The following is a 19,731-nucleotide window of genomic DNA, read 5'->3' on the forward strand; positions in this document are numbered from 1 at the left end:
TTATAATTATTCTTAATTATTGTTGATAAATATTAACATATTAATTAATTGTAAATTTTTTTTATCATTAATAATAATAATTAGGAAAATTATCATTCATATACCCTATTTTTGCTATGCTATCAAAAATACTACAACACTTTGAGGGTGTATCAATTGTCCACCCTAAATTAATAAAAGCTATCTGTCGACCAGTAAACTGTTAGCTGCCATATGAAAGTTAACAGAATTATAGCAAATTGACGATTTTACCCTTGAAACTTCAATTAAAGTAAAGAAAAATTATCACTTATATACCCTTAAATTCTCTTATTATCACTTGTATACCCTTAAATTATCACTTGTATCATATAAAAAGACCATATTACCCCTCTGACGTCATCATATTTAAACGACAAGTAACGATTTAGTAGACGGTAGATACATTTTGTCAACTTAGGGTATACGATTGATACACACTCAAAGTGTTGTAATATTTTTGAAAACAAAGTAAAAAAAGGGTATACGAATGATAATTTCCCTAATAATTATAATTACGACAATTCAAAATATATGAATTAATTATAATAATGTCTTAATTAATTAATTCTAATATACTAATTAATTATTATTATAATTTTTTAATTGAGGACAAAATGAGCATTTTTATTTTTTTTCGTGGGGGGGGGGGGGGGGGGGAGTGGTCGCATGTGTTAGGAATGGGAGATTGATTCCCACCATCCCCTAGAAACCAATCTCCCATTCCCCAATTGCAAATTTCGGTGAGCCCCATGATGCCGATTTCGGTTCCTACCTCTATTTTGCGAAGTAAACATCGTTAATGATTCTTAACACAGATTTTGGTTCCCCAATATGAGAAGTAAACGCACCATAAGAGTAGATCCCATAACTTTTAGCACTTTTTAATTTGAACAGTTCCTTATTAATTTCTTTTCTGGATAATTGACTGTTAAAAATTTTAAATTTCGTATAATTTAATTTTGGACTCACCAAGTTATATTAGATGGAAAGCACTAATTTAAATTTTGACTTATTCCATGAGATTTAGAAGCACTATTTTTTCTTTTTCTTTTTTTCACTTTTTTTCAAAGGGGAATGAAGGCCTTCCTTAGAAGTTGTCGCTCGATCGAAAGGATATAACACATACGAAACCTTAGCTTCGCTGACTTTCGGAGGTATAACCTTCGCCATAATGTTAGTGGCTTTACTCTTTGTGCTTCTTGTAGGTTTTTTTTTTCTTTTTCATGGAGAGAGAGTGAGGGGATGGCACAGAAGATTGGCCAGCTCTTCAAAGCTGAGCTTTTTCGTTTGTTCTCTTTATGTGGTTGGCCTTCTTACATCTCATTTCTCCTTTTAAAATATAATAATGCCAGTGTTGCTTACGTTGATCTTCACCAACGCTTGCCGTAAGTATCATTTATCCTACTCATAAAATAAGGAGTATTCTCTATGTTGTAATCTTCACAAGAATGAATTGCATGTGTTGATTAAGAATTTCCCAAGAAATCATTGATAACTAATTTACCACGTTCTAAAGGGCTACTTTTCTTTTTTGTCGATCGAGCCGCTCTCCCTCATTCCACTCGTCCAGCCTTCTTCAAGAACTTGTACAATTGATGCCACAAAGATAGCCAACTCTATTATCAAATAAATAAGGAAACGGGCGACGATTTGGCACCAGATATCCGGAGGTGTGGAAAGAGCAGCTGTGAGAAGCAAAAAAAAAAAATGACTATTGTTTGCAGAGATTTCCACGGAAAGACCCCTTGGTTCTGGCAAACAGATCACAATTACAGGTACCTGAGAGCATACCGATGGAATGAACGAAATACGAACAGTTAACATAATATAGTCATAGATCTTAGGTTGTAACTTGATCATGAGCGAATTTGTTGATGTTGCACCCACGAAGTATGGAAAGTGCCAAACATTGGGAACTACCCGGGGAGGAGTTAGGAACAGGAAGAAGGAAAAGCGAGAACCACTTAAATGGAGGAATCGATTGTATTTCGCCCTTTGTTCCCCATAGCAACTAGGGATCAAAAAGCACCAAATTTGATAACTTATTAAAGGAAAGACGAAGTAAGAGCATGCTATTGAAGACGTTGCAACATATGTCGGGGGGCGTCTATTGATTGTGTACTAACAAAATAGAAAAGGTAGGAAATGAAGATATTAACTCTTTTAGGAAGTAGTAATGCGTAAACCTTGTCAAACCAAGGTTGATCAATACCTAAACAAAACAGATTTGAACTTCTCGTAGAATAATTTCCAGTGCAAAATGAAATTCATGAGATAGATAAATATATATAGATATAGATATATATTTGATTAGAACTCCAAGCCCGCGTAAGAGAGGAAAGGTTGGTTGCACATTTTTTAGGTGGAAGTATTGCCTACTTATCGATTACTTTCTCTACTTCTGAGGACAATCAATCTCAAACGCAAATAATGAGTGGAACTATTGACTCTGCAAACTCTGGCTATCACCTTTGGAGCATTATTTTTCCTATTATTTTCCTTTAACTTTTGGACTAAGCCAGAATGATTTCAAGATAAGCTCTGCGCCATTCCATTAAAATTAATAGAATAATGAACATAATAAAAGAACTTATTTTGTACTTTTATTTCTCTTTTTTGTGGGAAAGTAGTTTATACAACTTTACTATGCCTATGACCCTCTTTTTGTACCAAAGGACTTGATGTCACAACTTTTGTGGAACGGGGTCCTCGGCATACCCGCCAAGAGAAGTAAAAAAAAAAAAGAAAAGGAAAAAAAGAACAAAGCAATTTCACCAATGCAAAATTTTCATGAATGGAATATATCTCAAGAGAGTTATTTCTCCATTTTGAGGGCATAAACTGTTATTTTTGCTATAGTGGTAGGAGAAGTTCAAATGTTATAACTCCGAAAAAAAGAGAGCCTCGAATCGAAGCCTTTTCTACGCTTTCTTCTCTTATGAGATTTCATAAGTTATCACTGAACCTTCCTGACTATAGCTGCTAGTAGAGCCCAAAAGATCTTATCTTATTCATAGGTTTAGATCCATTTCTCTCTCTTTATATAAGAAATTTTGGATATATCTTCTTATCAGTTTACTGAGCAATCAAAGAACTTCTTTCCTGCACCTATTGGCATGCTTCTCTTTGGCATTGATTCTATCGATCGTACATGACCCCCACGATCTTTTTTCTTTCGAATCCTATCTTGCAGTCTTTTTCACTTCTTTGAAGCTTTTAGCCCCTGCTTCCTTCTTTATGCCTCACCCAGGGAAAGCTGCTTGAGAGTCACCCGCTTCTCTTTCGATTATGATGTATGTAGCCCAACGGTTCCAACAGAAAGTCAAGATCTATTGACGTTGATCCCTATCAAGAGTTGGAAAATATATATTTATCATTTTACATTCTAAATTTCACTAACATCTCAACTTTTATATATTTAAATTTCTTGAACTTTGATTGTGTGTATTTTGTTATAATTTGAGCATTTTATGTATTCAAGGATATTTTGGTCATTTTATGGTTAACAAAATATTGGACATCATAACAAATAGTGGTGTGTGCAATCTCTAATGCTATGAGTGTCAATGTGCAAGTGTACACAACAAGTAATATATTGATGAATATTCAGATCGTCTCCACAGGGATTGATGTTATCAGATTTGCTACAGCAACTTAACAATGCAGTTTTGTTTTAAATGAAAATAAAACAACTAATGGAACTAGCAAACGAATTAAAGTAAAAATTCAATAAATAAAATGAAATAAAGAAAAGTTTTACATTAAACACAAGGATAAAACCAATAGGAATGGAGTAGTTGAGTGAATAAATTCACTTAATGGCATTGACTATTTTTCAATTATAGTGCCGTTACTACAACATCTACTATAGCACTAGGCAGAATCCCTCATGCATCCTCATCTGTTGCTTATTGGATATCTTATATATAATGCAACCTAACAGTGACCAATTGTTATGCCAACATTAAATATAACATCAATCGCTCTAGATTTCATTTACTCTACAAGATGAATCCCTATGTCTAGTTCATCATTAATTTTAGATCAAGTATGACCCTATTCAAATTGAGATTTACTCAACTTGGGAAACCCAATCTAAAACCAAGTATTGTCTTAATGTGATCTATTAAGTCAAACATTTTTAAGGCTCTTTCTTAGCTAGTATCTCTAAATCGGTGGTCAGCCAAAATAGAGAATTAAAATAAATACAATTAAGACAAAATGCTATAGCAAACATAGAGTAACATGCTTATATAAGTCGAACATCCACTAATTTAGTGTTTATTTTCTGAAGTGGGAGTGAGGAGTCTAGATTCCTCACACTCTAATGTTTACTTACCAATTTTAAGGTGGAGTGGGAATCCACTTCCTTCTCTTCCATTTTTATCCTTATATTTAATAAAATAAAATAAATAATATTATTTTATAAATTCTATATATTAAAAATAATAATATTAAACATATTTAAATATAATATTATTATATTTATTAAAATAATAATTTACATTGATTCTAAGTTAAAATTACTTAAAAATAGTATTATTATACTCATAAAGAATTAATAATATTACTATATACTATTTTTATTTGAAAATATAATACTATTATATTTATTTTAAAATAATAGTATTATATTTATTTAATATTAGTAATTAATAATAATTAATATTTTATTCTTATAAAATATTAATTTTGTATTATATTATTAATGATAATGTTTCATTTGTGTTGCTCTTAATAATAATTTTTATTTACATAATTAAAATTAAAATTAAAATTAATAAAAAAATTTATGATTTACATAATTAAGAATATTAATAATAATAATTAATTTAAAAATATAATAAAATAAATATTTTATTTTTCAAATATATTTTTTATTAATTTTATAATTAAAAACTACAATTCTTTAAATAAGGGTAAAACTGTAATTTGAAATCATTTACTCCCAATTCAAGACTATGTAAACACGTAAATTGGATTTTGATTTCAATTCCATACTTCTATTCCAATGTAAGTAAACAACCTACTCTCACTTCTACTTTACACTCATGATCCCAAGATTCTCACTCCTTAGGATTTCCACTCCAATCCAAAATGTAACCTGCTACCTAAGATCATTTATCACTCAACCACAATCAAATTCAGTTCATGCTTTGCGATAGAAAAATAAATAAAATTGGCTCAACCATCAAATACATCCCCATAGATAAATAGAAGACAAGAAAATAAGAAGAAGAACTAATTTCTGATTAATCTCTACAATTTCTCCTCTGTTTCAGCCTTCAATCTATCTCTTGATTTCTATTTTTCTTTTTTTTCCTTTGCGGTTTATTCCTTAGATGATGGCTCTCTTTTTTCTTTGCGTGTGTGCTCATTTTATACCTTAGAATTAGGCAACCGGAAGTCTAGGGTGCGTATCTTTCATTTTTGGAAACTCCATATTGAAATCTTCTAAGTATCTCGCGCGAAATCTTCGTTGTCAATGCTCCAGGATTGCTACAGCAATAATGCTACAACAATGATGCTATAGCAATGGCTTCAGCATTTGCACTGTTCTAGATTTGTTTCAATTCTTTTGTAGCCAAGTTTTTTCCTTATCTTTACAAGCCTATTGCAGCAACATTCCTTCTTTAAAACCTGAGCTTTCGATCAGCTACAATTATGCACACAATTTAAGCACAAATTATCTAAAACAATTCAATTTGTTAAAAATAAACTAGAATTGGATATTCATGCAAACTATAACTGAAATGTAATAAAAACATGCCATTTACTCTCTAAGTATTACTGATTTAAGTCTAAAAGTGTCATGATAACTCTCATTTCATAGAGTTATCAGATATCATTTTTGAGCTTAAAATAGCTAAAAAAACCTTAGGAAGGTCATAAACGGAAAAATTATTGTTTTGAATGAAGCCCAACTGATGTGGCATTAATTGATAACATGACAACATTCTATTCAACCTGTATATGCACTTATTGTAGACCTACAAATACTGAAATAATGCCTGCTAACTTTTTTGTTGACTGATGATATTGTAGGATATTATTGGAATGAAAAATGCACGCATGTTACATGTAATAAAATGAAACAAAGCTTGTTGACTTTTATGTTGATTGATGATGTGGCAGCATATTATTTGATTTGAAAACGCATGTACGATATGTGCACATACACAGAATGATAGCTTGATGACGTGCTTTCATCCAATCAGAGTTTGCCACGTGGCGCAATCCTATACGTCCGAATTATTTCATTCGATGGTCATGATTTACTCGTTGTATCTATAAACAGAGGATTCCCCCTTCCCTAGTTCAATATGAATAGCTAATTTAATTTCAAACTTGGGTTAAAGGTGAATCTTTAACATGGTCCATTAGCTTAATTTAGTAAGTTTATTCACTCTCTCTCTTTGTATGATTTATGTGGATTGTTTTGACCCCTCATTGATAGACAATAAATCTTGTCTAGATTTTGCATGGCATACCGGCTTCCTAGTGCAAGATCATTACTATTTAGCATGATGAGCACTTTATACTATATTTATTAGAGAAAACTCTCCTCTAATACTCGTGGTTCATCTTGATTCAGTGGTGATAGAGAGTGTATCTAAGTTATTTAGTGGATGGTCTTCCCACATTGTCGCCAAAAAGATCATTATCACAAGACACAATGTGACACCGCATTTAGCGGATGATTATTTCTCCATGGCACAATAAGTGCTTGATACCATATTTACCAAAATGAGACTTATGAGGAGTAGAAATTCTCCCGCATAAATTAGTTGAAACTAAAAAAGAATATTAAGCCCATGGTGAAATGTTGAGTGTGAATCCAAAGACTTAAATATTTCATTTGCATTGTTTCATCTTTAATTTATTCCCATCATTTTTTTTAGTACCGTTCAAAAATCACATCCAACTAATACACAAACGAACATGGAAAATTTAGCCTTACACATGTTTAAATCTATTTCTTCTTGAGATCGACACTCGTCCCCATAAAACTATACTGCAATAAATTTGTGCACTTGTGAGTACAATAAAATTTACAAAATTAGTTTTTGGCACTATTGCCGGGGAGGTAATTCATTTTAATTTTTAGAGTTAATATTCTTTGTACATATTGTGTAAATAATGTTTTGTGCAGGTTTTGAGTGTGTTTCTATAGTAAATGTGTAATAGCGTGATATAGTCAATATAGTAACTTCTCCTTTCTGTTTATTTTCATTAGTCCTGTTTTTTAAAATTTTTTTTTTCCATGCACGATTGAAGGTCGCAATCACTTGATCTAGAACCTATAGACTTTGAATTGGAAAAAATACTTTGTACACGCAGGCACATTGCATCGCAAGGTAAAATTATGAATGAAATTGAAATAAAATTATAACAACACCAACCACAAGTATCATAAGAGAGGCCATTTAAAGACTAGTTTAGTCCATTCGATAATTTGAACACTTCATGCTTAAGATCGCTACATGTAGCTATTAGGAGTTTTGAGTTAAAACTTAGTGTTCTAAATTATCTCCCATCATTCTACTACCTGGATAACAAAGACAATCATTTGAATGATTTTCATGCTATTTGCCAAACTTCTAAAATATGAAAATTTTAGATGTTAAGCTTAGATAGCTTCTATTTTCACTAAAGGATAGAGCTCGTTTTTGGTTCAATACATTACCTGATAATTGTCTCACATCATGGGAGCAAATGATAACTAAGTTTTTAAATAAATATTTTTCAGTCCATAAAACCAATGCTATTTGCAGAAAAATTTTAGAGTTTAATCAAAGAGAAGACAAGTAATTTTTCGAAGTATGAAGCGATTCAATGGGCCAATCTTAAAGTGTCCACATCATAGGTATGAGAAGTAGCACCAATGTCAATACTTCTTGGAGAAACTATTGTCACATGTGTAAGAATGACTAATAGCGACAAGTGGAGGTGAGCTAATGTCTAAAAGTGCATTAGAAATTTATGATTCCTTCCAATGATAAGCGAATAAGTCCCAACAGCGAAGTCGATCACTTAAGAATGCAAAAAAGGTCAAGGGAGTAAATGAGATCTACATTGGCGAAACATGGTTAGACATCAAGGGAGTCAAAAAAATAGTTGAAAAACCTCCCCACCAAATAGTATCATTAACGATTGTTAAATCAATGAAGACACAAGCCTACAACCAATTTGACCATGATTCATGCCAAATCAAGCCAGTACTATAAATATGATGAGAAAGCAGTCGAACTATAATCCTTACTCTATTACTTACAATCCTAGATGGAAAGACCATCCCAACGTTTTTTAGTCTCAAGGATTCCAGCAGAATAGAACAATAGCACCAACTCCACCAATACAACCATTTTATTAAGCTCCTCAATCTCTTCAGCTACCCTTTAGATAGTACAATCAGAATAAAAACTACTCACAACCTAGACCATACGAAGAGTTATTCCAGAATTTGAAAAGTTTGACGTATTCTGCCATGGAACAACAAAATCGTACCATTTATAAGCTTCGAAGTGAGATGAGAGCTAGCATCAATTCACAAGCCCAACTGATCTTAAACCTCCCAAAGATAGTGGGTCAACTAGTCTCTTCATTTTAAACCTAGGCAATGACTATTGAAAAAGGAAAATTTTCAAACCAGCCAGTGCCCAATCCTAAGGAAGTACATGAAGTTAGTACCATTTCGCCCACTAGTATAAAAAGGTCAAAGCCGTCATGACCTTGCGAAAAGAAAAAGAAGTCGACAACAAAATGCCAGTGAGAATGAAAACTCAAGTTACACCTTTAGACTTTTAGGACTCATCACCAAAGGAGAAAGAAGAAAGCATCTCATGAAAATACGTCCTTAAAGTCCCATTCCCTCAAAGGTTAGCTAAAGCAAAGAAAAGAAATTCCACAGGTGAGATTATAGAGATATGTATGTGTCAACATCCCTTTTCTTGATACTGTAAAATAAGTGCCCTCTTATGCCAAGTTTCTTAAAGACCTTTGTACTAAAAAAAAGAAATATTCATATTTAAAAGAAGACTTTTTGACATAAAACATTATTTTATTACTCCAACAGAAAACTCTTCTAAAATATAAAGATAACCACATAATTAAGAATACTTTGTTGGACCTGGGAGTTAGTGTAAATCTCTTGCCTTACTCAGTATTTGTAAGACTGGGATTGGAAGATATACATCCAATTCTAGTTATATTGTAACTTGTAGATGGATCCATTAAAATACCTTGCGGTATTATTGAGGATGTGCTTATCTAGGTAGACTTGTTTTATTTTCCTGTTGATTTTATTGTGATTGACAATCAACTAGTTCAGGATTCGAAAAAGCATATTCCCATTATTCTTGGCCAACTTTTCTTGGCAACTACTGATACTCACATTCAATGTATGACTAGAAATATATAGTTGCCCTTTGGTAATATAAATATAGAGCTGAATATTTTTAACATTGCCAAATAACCTCAAAATAGAGACGATGGAATTGTTGATGTTGATTTAATCGAAGCATTAATTGATTATACTTTTTCATCTAACTTTAATGATGATCTTATACAAATATGTTTAACTTACTTTGATTTGGATTTTGATATTGACAGATCAATTGATGAGGTAAATGTCTTTCTCGATTCATCAGCATCCATGGAAATGGAAGTCAAGAATAGAACAACTGGCACCATTGGAGAAGAAACTTAGGCCATCATCAAAATCACCATCAAAGCTCAAGCTCAAACCGCTACTCGATATTTTTTAGTATGTTTTTATTAGGAAAAGAAAACAGTTTTCCTGTAATTATTTCATCCTTTTTTAATGATAGGCAAAAGAGTAAGTTGTTGATGTTTTAAAAGTGCACAAAAAGACATTAGGATGGACCATAACTGACATAAAATGTATAAACCCAGTAGATTGCATGCACTGTATTTATCTTCATGAAAATGCTAAACCTACTAGGGAAATGCAACATCGGTTAAACCTTAATATGAAATAAGTAGTTAGAGATGAAGTCTTTAAACTATTGGATGCACGTATCATTGCCCTATCTATGATAGTTTATGGGTTTGTCTTTTACATGTTGTCCTTGAAACGTTAAGAGTCATAGTAGTTACCAACACCGACAATGAACTAGTACCAGCTAGAGTAACTACAAGATGGTGCTTATGTATTGATTATAGAAAGTTGAATTCTGTCACACAAAAAAACTATTTTCCTTTACCATTTATCGATCAAATACTTGATAGATTAATAGTCATGAATTTTATTGCTTTTCAGATGGATACTCAGGATATAATCATATTCTTGTAGCACCAAAATACCAAAAGAAAACTACTTTTACTTACCTTTTTAGCATTTTTGCATATAGGAGAATGCCATTTGGATTATGCAATGCACCTGACACATTTCAACGATGCATGCTAAGTATATTTTCTAATATGGTTGAACGTTTCCTTGAATTTTTATGGATGACTTTTTTATTCTTTGTGATTCATTTAATTAGTGTTTGTATTATCTAACGTTAGTTCTACATAGGTGTGTAGAGAAGAATTTGTTCTTAAACTGGGAGAAATGTCATTTTATAGTAAAACATGGTATTTTCCTCAATCACATCATTTCAAATGAAGGCATTGAAGTTGACAAAGTTAAGGTAGATCTCATTTCCAATCTTCCTTTACCTAAAACAGTGAAAGAAGTAAGATCCTTGTTTGAGCATGCTGGCTTTTATAGATGTTTCGTTAAAGATTTTAGTAAAATTTCTAGATTTTCATGTAATTTAATTGCCTCACTTATTTCTCATGAAGAAGATTTAGCTATCGAAAAATGTGCTGAAGACAAAAAGAAGATGACTATTGCCCTAAAAGCATCAGAACTTGAAAGCGATGAAGAATTTGAAAATGATGAAGGGAGCGAGTTGAAGATGAAGAGATATCAATGATTGCCCAAAAATTCAAAAAGGTCTTCAAGAAATCCAATGAGAGAAGAAAGTTCAGGAATTTAAAAATCAAAAGGAAAAGAAAGAGACGATTATTACTTTGAATGCAAGAAGCATGAACACATTAAATCAAAATGCCCTCTCCTCAATAAAGCGAAAAAGAAAGCTATGGTTGGAATGACAACAATAAGGAGAATACAGATGAGGAGCAAACTCATGAAATGTCAAATTTGGCACTTATAACAATAGGAGATGAATTTGATGAGATAAAGTGATCTTCTTTCCTATGATGAATTGTTAAAACATTTATTGAATTGCATGATGATTTAAAGAAGATTGGAATGAAAAATGATTAATGTAGAACTCTCAAATGAGAATGATTTTTTGAATGAGAAGATTAAATTTCTAGAAGTAAAAATTAAAAGATTGCATGGAGCAGTTAGGTGTTTGAAGAAAAAGAAAATGTTTCATCCAGACATAAGAGTTTATTGTTAATGATTTGAAAAAGGAAAATGAAATGTTTAGGAAAAAGAGTAATGGGCCAAATGATATTGTTTTAGAGTGTTGCAAATGGGCAAAAGAAGTTAAAAAAAAAAACTTCACAGGTCAAAAAAATGTGTGTTTGACAAAGGAGGCGTTAATTACAAGCCAAACGTGAAGTAAAGATTTTATAAGAATAACTTCGTTAAGGCTACCTTCATTAATGATCATAAAATTGTTTGCAACTATTGTAATAGAAATAGTCATTTGAGCTATGCATGTCCAATTAAGAGAAATACTTATTTAAGTATTAAAAAGAACCATTACTAACATTTAAGGACCCAAAAAAGTTTAGGACCTAAAAATCAATTCGAGATTTTTTCTATATAGATTAAAAAAGAAAAGAAATAGATGCATTTGGATAACGGATGCTTAAGATGCATGAATAATTACCATTCTTAGCTTTCGAGTTTCACCAAAATTGAAAATAGTGGATAGGTATCTTCTGGAGACAATTAAAAGGAAAAATTCTTGGAGTAGGAAACGTTGATATAAATTCCTCTACCATTATTGAAATTGTATGCTTGGTTGAAAACTTGAAACATAACTTGCTTAGAATCAGTCAATTATGCAATAGAGATTAGAGTTATTTTTGATAAATCAAAATGTGTCATTGAGAAGGCATGTGATGGTAAAGTTCTCTTTATTGGAAAAAGGTCCATAAATGTGTATACCATTAATATAGATTGTGTATTGCCTCATGATAAATATTTTTCTGCATGACATGATGATAGATGGTTGTGGCATAGAAGACTAGGTCATGTAGGCATAGATTTGATTTCAAAATTTTCAAAAAATGATTTAGTTAAGGGTCTTCCAAAGATTGGTTTTAAAAAAGATAGAATATGTGAAGCTTGCCAATTTGGAAAACAAATCAAAAAGTTTTTTAAAAACAAGAATCATGTTTCCACTTCAAAACTACTTCAATTTATTCACATGGATTTATTTGGATCTTCTAGATATGCAAGTCTAAGTGATAAATACTATGCATTTGTGATTGTCAATGAACATCTAAGTGATAAATACTATACATTTCAAATTCTTGATATACTTGGTTATTATTCTTAGCTAATAAGGATGACGCCTTTGATGTTCTTAAAATAATTAGTAAAAAGGTTCAAAATGAAATAATCAAGGCTTGTATTGTTATAAGGTCATGCCTTTTAGCCTAAAAACCACTGGTGCAACATATCAAAGGCTAGTCAACCATATGTTTAAGCCTTTGATAGGAAAAACGATAGAGATGTATGTAGGTGATATGATCACCAAGTCCATAAAGTCCAAGTTGCATGTCAGTGATTTACGTGTTACTTTTCATATCCTTCTGCAATTTCAAATGCGTTAAAACCCTGAGAAATGCACCTTTGCAATCTGTTCAGGCAAAATCCTAGCATTTGTGGTGAGTTAGAGAGGTATTGAAGCCAATCTCACAAGGTCTAGACTGTGCTTTGTCTGAAGTCTTTTTGAACAATCAAAGAAGTACAAAGCTTCGCAGGGAAGGATTGCATTGAATAGGTTTATCTCTTGATCCATTGACAAATGCCAACCATTCTTTGACATTATAAAGAAAGGTCGACTTTGGTTGGAACGACAATTGTCAAAAACTTTCGCCGACGTTGGCGAAACTAGTGCCTAGAGAACCTTAACTTTTGTATCTATCTATCTTTAAGTAGTGGTTAATGCCCTCCGAATCAGCTAACGTGATAATATTCAGAGACTAGTAAGTTATTTCAGCAAAGCATTTGTCGATCCTAAGATAAGCCGTCCTTCAATAAAAAAGATTGCACTTGCATTAATAGTAGTAATATGAAAGGTCCGACCTTATTTCCAAGCACATATGATTGTGATTCTAACTAATGCCCCTCTTTGGTAAATTTCTATAAACCCAACTTGGTTGGTCACTTGGTTAGATGGTCAAGTGAACTTAGCAAATAATATTGAATACTGACCACGACTGTCACTTAAAGGTCAGGTTTTTATGGATTTTATAGAAGAATTCACACCACAAAACATAAAATGACTTTTTATATGTACATATCCACTAGGATGCATTTCAAGGATGGAATGACATCACCTAATGACTTTTTATTCAAGTCATCCTTGATGAATTGAATCTTTCTTCTTTGTTGTCTAACACCATTCCTCAAGAAGTACAAGGATGTCTGCGTAGTTTGTTTGGGCACAATTGTAATAAGAAACTTAAAGCTATTTAACCCTTCATTTTATTGAATAGGTTCTTTTCTCGTACCCAGTTATGTAGGCAGCAAATTTGGGAGGCAACTCTCCTACTAATAATACTTTTGTTTCGATTAACTAATGGATGTTAATGAGGATGTTATTCCTCATAAACAGTTACAGGCATTAGGATTGAGCTTTATAAATTGTAAGGAGTGTAATTTTGAGGAAAAGAGGGAAATCGCTTGTGAAGCTTTGCAGGAATAACTTTCCTATCCATACCTTGGCTTGAGACTGTCAGTTATTGTTGGAAATTAAATAGATCAACTTTAATAGTGACAAAGTATTGCTATCCACCACTTAATAGGGTCATAAACTTCAGCACGCCAAAGAATTAATTCTGTAAAATCAAGTTAAATGTGAAATCGAACAAAACAAGAAAATGAAAATACACAATAAAATAAATTAGATATAATTAAACTCTTAATTCATCATCATCCTTTAGTTGAATTAACTTTAAATTCCAATTGGATGTCATATACATCACCTTCTATTTCCCTGATCTTTCTTTCTAAATCCTCAATATCAGATACTAATACTGGTGGTCGTGAATCCTAAATAAGATGTGATTTACAAATTTATATCAGGCCTTTTGGGTGAAATTTCATACGTAAAAATTCACCAAATTGGTTGAAGAGGGCATGTCTTATTGAGGTCCTCATGACATGTATTAAAATAATGAAATGAATATAATTATCAAACAACATACTTAAGTGAGAAACCATGCTCAAAAGATTTGTGTTAGATCATTCGAGACAGAAAGAAACAATTAAACAATTTCAAATAGCAATGTTATAGTAAAAATAAATGACAAAATTAAGTTACTCATTAAATACGAAAAAGACTTAATCAAGATTTGGTGGATCAACCAAATTTATTTTGTTGAACTCTATGTGGTTAGTATTCCAGATATGGTTTTAATATTTGCCCATTAACTTTAAACTTAACCCTTCTTTGAATTCTCAATTTTAATACCCCATTTGAAAAATTATGAGAACAATAAAAAGGGTCAGACCATCGGAGCATAAATTACCTGAGAAGAGATGCAGCCGATGAAAAGTGTCTATTAACACAGCCAAGATTATTTCATACAACATGGCTTTGAGCAATAAAATAAACAGACCTCACTTAGTAATCTAAATGTCAAGCCTCCAAAGCAACTCACGCTATTCACTCTATATTGTAAAAGGTTTTTCCTATCTAAAACTTTTCCAGGAGCTCTACAATAATTCTGACGACCAATTACTTGTAGAGAATAGTCTTATATTTATATAAGACTAAAAACTCTAATGGTGAACATTACATGGGATCCTTAGGGTTCTCGATCTTCAGTAGTGAGATTAAAATAAAACTCTTTTATTTTAATAACTAGATATAGCTCTTATCCAACTATTTTATTTAATACCTGGTTATAACTCTTATCCTTGAACTGTAAAATTTAAAATATTTGAAAATTTGAATTTAAAATATTTTCTTCTTATTTATCTTATTCAACAATGTAATAAATTTCCACTTAATTGCAGTCATGTCTGTCGACATATTGCAAAATATAGAGAATTTCAAGTGAGACCCTTTATCAATACAATTATTTTAATCAGTCCCTCCACCATACTATATTCCACATGAACTTCTAAGTTCATATATAAAACTCATTGCTGAATTGTTCATGTAATCTTTCATTCTTAATTTTCATTTCTTAATTGGACTCATTAAAAGAATTTTTGAAAATATTAAATATATACTTTTATTATCAATAAATAATTTTACAAAACATTGTTGGCTAGCCTTTTGAGTCCAATTCATTTATGAAAATTACTTGAATATACTTTCTTATAATTGAGAATGACAGATCCCTTGTTGAGCATTTATATACTTTGCCAATAAACATGATTAACATCACTAGTTGACAAAATCAAAGTCATATAGACAGTAGTACGCAAAGATACATATATCTCTTAGATCTAAGGACAATTAATAAATTGAAGCTGAACTGCCCTTTACTTCTGACATCGATTATTTTATTTGGGTGTTCTAAGTGGACCTAGTTCAGTGTATGTACTTATTACATTACATCCACGTGTTTGCTTAAGGTCAGTGCCTCAATGATGGAGCAGATCATTTTATCATATGGCAGCACAAAAAATTGTAGAAAAAATTTGTATTTTAATATTAACATAAAATTTTTCTAGAACAAATGTTAGGTTCATAAGGTACTGAAAAATCATTACTCCCAGCCTAGTGTCTAATAACCACTAGCATGATTTTTTCTACAATGTTACCAAAAATAATCTTATTTTACATATCACATATAACAAATAAATAAGTACCCATAAATATTATAAATCCAAATTGGTTTTGAGAGCACATATGTTTAACAACAATTGAATAAAATCTCTTTCTATCCTAGTGTAAAAGATCTTTTTCTTGATATGCTTGTCGTGAAGGATTTTCATCCTCTACTTGTAATTCTTATCATTTCATATGTATCATTGTACTTCTTGTCAACTTCATTCAATTTTAATTCATACACATTACCGGCATCATCAAGATTTCAATTAAAAGATTTAATAGCCTAAAATGATTTATGCTTAAGTTCAATCGGTAAGTGGCAAGTTTCACTATAAACCAGCTGATATGGTGACATTCTTAAGATGTTTTAAATGCAATATGGTAAGCCCATAGTGCATTTGTAAGACGAAGAGACGGATCTTTACAGTATAGGTTTGAAATACTAACTATGCAACCCAAGAGGGGGGTGAATTGGGATTTTAAAAATTAAGCTAAGCAAACCACATAACAATTTAATCTAATGTCTTAATGGAATAAAAAACAATAAATTCAATAAAACACAATAATAAGAGAGTAAGGGAAGAGAAAACAAACACAATGATTTTTATGTGGTTCGGCAATTCCCGCCTAGGTCCACGCCTCCAAGTTCACCCGGCTTGAGGATTTCACTATCCAAGCCTCCCAAGGCTTTAAATGCTTACAATTGACTTTCAATGTGTCAATCAACCTTTACACCAAGAGATTAGGTGTCAATCAACCTTTACACCAAGAGATTATCCACAATCTTTTAACCTAAGTGTATCCCAACACTTACAATCACTCAAAACAAATATTACAAATGTGTTTTTCCCTCACACAAAATATATGATTACAAATCTATACTCAATGTGTGAATAAATGAATCAAGAACGAATTTAAAGCTTAATGAATGTTGTATTATCGATTACAAGCTCAATGATAATGTTGTGATCCACCATTTCATGAATTTGATTGAGCTTATTTATAGTTGGAGCTGAAAACCAGCCGTTATTGACTTTCTGTTCGAAGTCGGATCGCCGTTAACTCAAAGTTGGATTGCCATTTTGACTGGTCCGAGTTACCGTTGGACAGAATTTCAAATTGCCGGATCGCCGTTTTCAAGATGTCGGATCGCCGTTATTGTCCAAATGCAACTTTCCAATTCTGTTTGATGTTGGATCGTTGTTATCGATATGTCGGATCGCCGTTTTCTACAGTGAGTACTACAATGACTGCTACAATGAACTATTTTGCATAATTATAGTTTTACCCCAAAACTTTCAATAATAAAACTATGGCCCAAAATTTTATGAAACTTTTCAAACAAGTCCATTTTCGTAATTTCAAGTAATACTTTCAATTAGACCATAAACTTAAAAACAACTAATTTTATAAAATCATTTTTCATTAAATATAAAACCTTTATAATATGAAGATAATGATTTATTTAAAAAGCATTAAAAATAACTTGAGCTTTTAAAAAGGTTAATTATTCTTAATTTTGTTTGTTATCATCAAAGTCAACATTATGGATACATAAATGTTAACAATCTCCCCTTTTTGATGATGACAAACCTTACATGTATTTAAAGAATAATTCCACAAATTGATTCCCTTGAGTATTTGCCAATTTGCTAAATTAACAAATGTAAATACATGTATTCTTCTCCCCCTTCATCATAAAAAAGAAAATTTAATGGAAAAGAAAAAGAGTAGAAATTTTTACAAATTTAAAAATGTGTATTCTTCTCCCCCTTCATCATAAAAAAGAAAACTTAGTGGAAAAGAAAAAAATTAGCAAATTTGTTACCCATGTTGTCTGTGTAGAAACTTCGACAAAATCTCCCCCTAACAACAAGCATCAACTCAAATACAAGTTTAGTAATATCACTCCCAAATTATCATAAATCATCATATAAACCAACCATGTAATCAAATCATCATCATATCTCAAAATCATCACCATAATCATATATCAATCATCAAAAGAATGCTCAAAGTGCATGTTATTCTCCCCTTTTTGACATCATCAAAATGATATATTACTTTGTCTCCCCCTTTGGACAACAAAAATGTTCAAAATGCCTATTATCCAAAATAGAGGCAATAAGAACTAAGTAAAGATGTCGAGGCATCTCCCCCTATCAATAATCTAGAAAACAAATAATCGATCAAGCAAAGGCATACAAAAATCATAAGAGCATATTATCAACTATCCAAACTTCATAATTACTAATAACATTTTAGAAATCAAGACAATTAAACTCATCAAAGATCTAATGTGACATTTCAATATAACTTAAAAAATCTTATATGTTTAAGATTCTCGAAGTATGTGTATTTCTCCCCCTTTTGATATCATTTAAAACAAGTAATGCATATTCAACAATACATCGATAAAGTACAAAAAATGCATCCATTCACTAATCATAGATTGCATAAGATCAAACTTCATCAAATACAATGTAATCATTAAAGCACATTCTTTATCATCAAAACTTAAGCAAAGCATAAGTACATAATGGCAATATATAGATCATCAAAATCAACATATGGCAATATGTAGATCATCAAAATAAACATAGCTATTAAGAAAAACCATCATTATAAGTTGGCATGCTACCAGCATATATATCTATCCAATCATCATGATTACACACAATAATAGTTCAATTATGTGAACGTACAAGCATGCTTTCACAAATTCAAGCTATTATCCATCCATCATGATCCATTCAACAAAGTCAATATGGTAAGAATTGTTACCAAAACAATTAAATCATTTTACTAATGATTTTCTCTTAGATCATGATCAAGTGATTATTCTCACAACTTTCATTGAGGAACTCTCCACCATTTCTTGATTATGGTACTTATAAAAAAAATATTCAAGTTGTGTCTTTTGGTACCCAAATACTCTTGGGTCCTTGAGTGTTAGTAATGATTCCTTTTGGAACCCAAATACATTTTGCTCGATAATATGCATTTCTTTTAACTGGACATCTATTCTTTATGTGACCATCTTGATTGCAATGGTGGCATGCAACTTGATTGTTAATGGAGGTACTCTTAACAAAATAATTCTTATAATACTTTTGTTTCAAATTTGGCTTATCGTCAATACCTCCTTTGTCAAACACACATTTTTGTGAATTAAACAAGTTATCCAACATCTTTTGCCCATTTGTAAATTTTAGGACAACATCACTAAGTTCAATATTCTTTTTCTTGAGCATCTCATTTTCTTTTTTCAAATCATCTACATGTGATTCTATATGTTCATGTGAAGTGCTAGGTTTCTCATTTGATAATGCAACTCCATCATGCAATGTTTTATTTTCTAATTCTAGGCAACTAATCTTTGCACTTAGAGATTCATTTCATTTGTGAGCTCTACCGTTTGCTTTTTAAGACATGCATTCTTTTTACCAACTTTCATCAATTCATCATACAATTCTTTAAAAACATCATATAACTCATTATAAGTAGGAAGATCATTTACCTCATCAAGTTCATCATCTCCTATTGCCATAAGTGCTAGGTTTGACACTTCTTGCGAATCTTCTTCATCACTCGATTCTTCATCGCTATCATCCCAAGTAGCCACCATGCTTTCTTCTTGAGTTTGTTGAGAAGTGGACACTCCGATCTTATATGGCCATGCTTTTTGCATTAAAAAAAAAATTGC

General features: G+C 31.5%; 1 pseudogene; it reads right to left on the reverse strand.

Annotated features, from left to right (window-relative positions):
- Positions 1 to 1,539: 1,539 nt before the first annotated feature.
- On the reverse strand, positions 1,540 to 19,653 carry LOC127903146 (uncharacterized tatC-like protein ymf16; annotated as a pseudogene).
- Positions 19,654 to 19,731: the final 78 nt, after the last annotated feature.

The sequence above is a fragment of the Citrus sinensis genome, chromosome 1 (genome assembly GCF_022201045.2).
Source record: "Citrus sinensis cultivar Valencia sweet orange chromosome 1, DVS_A1.0, whole genome shotgun sequence".
NCBI classification, from domain to species: domain Eukaryota; kingdom Viridiplantae; phylum Streptophyta; class Magnoliopsida; order Sapindales; family Rutaceae; genus Citrus; species Citrus sinensis.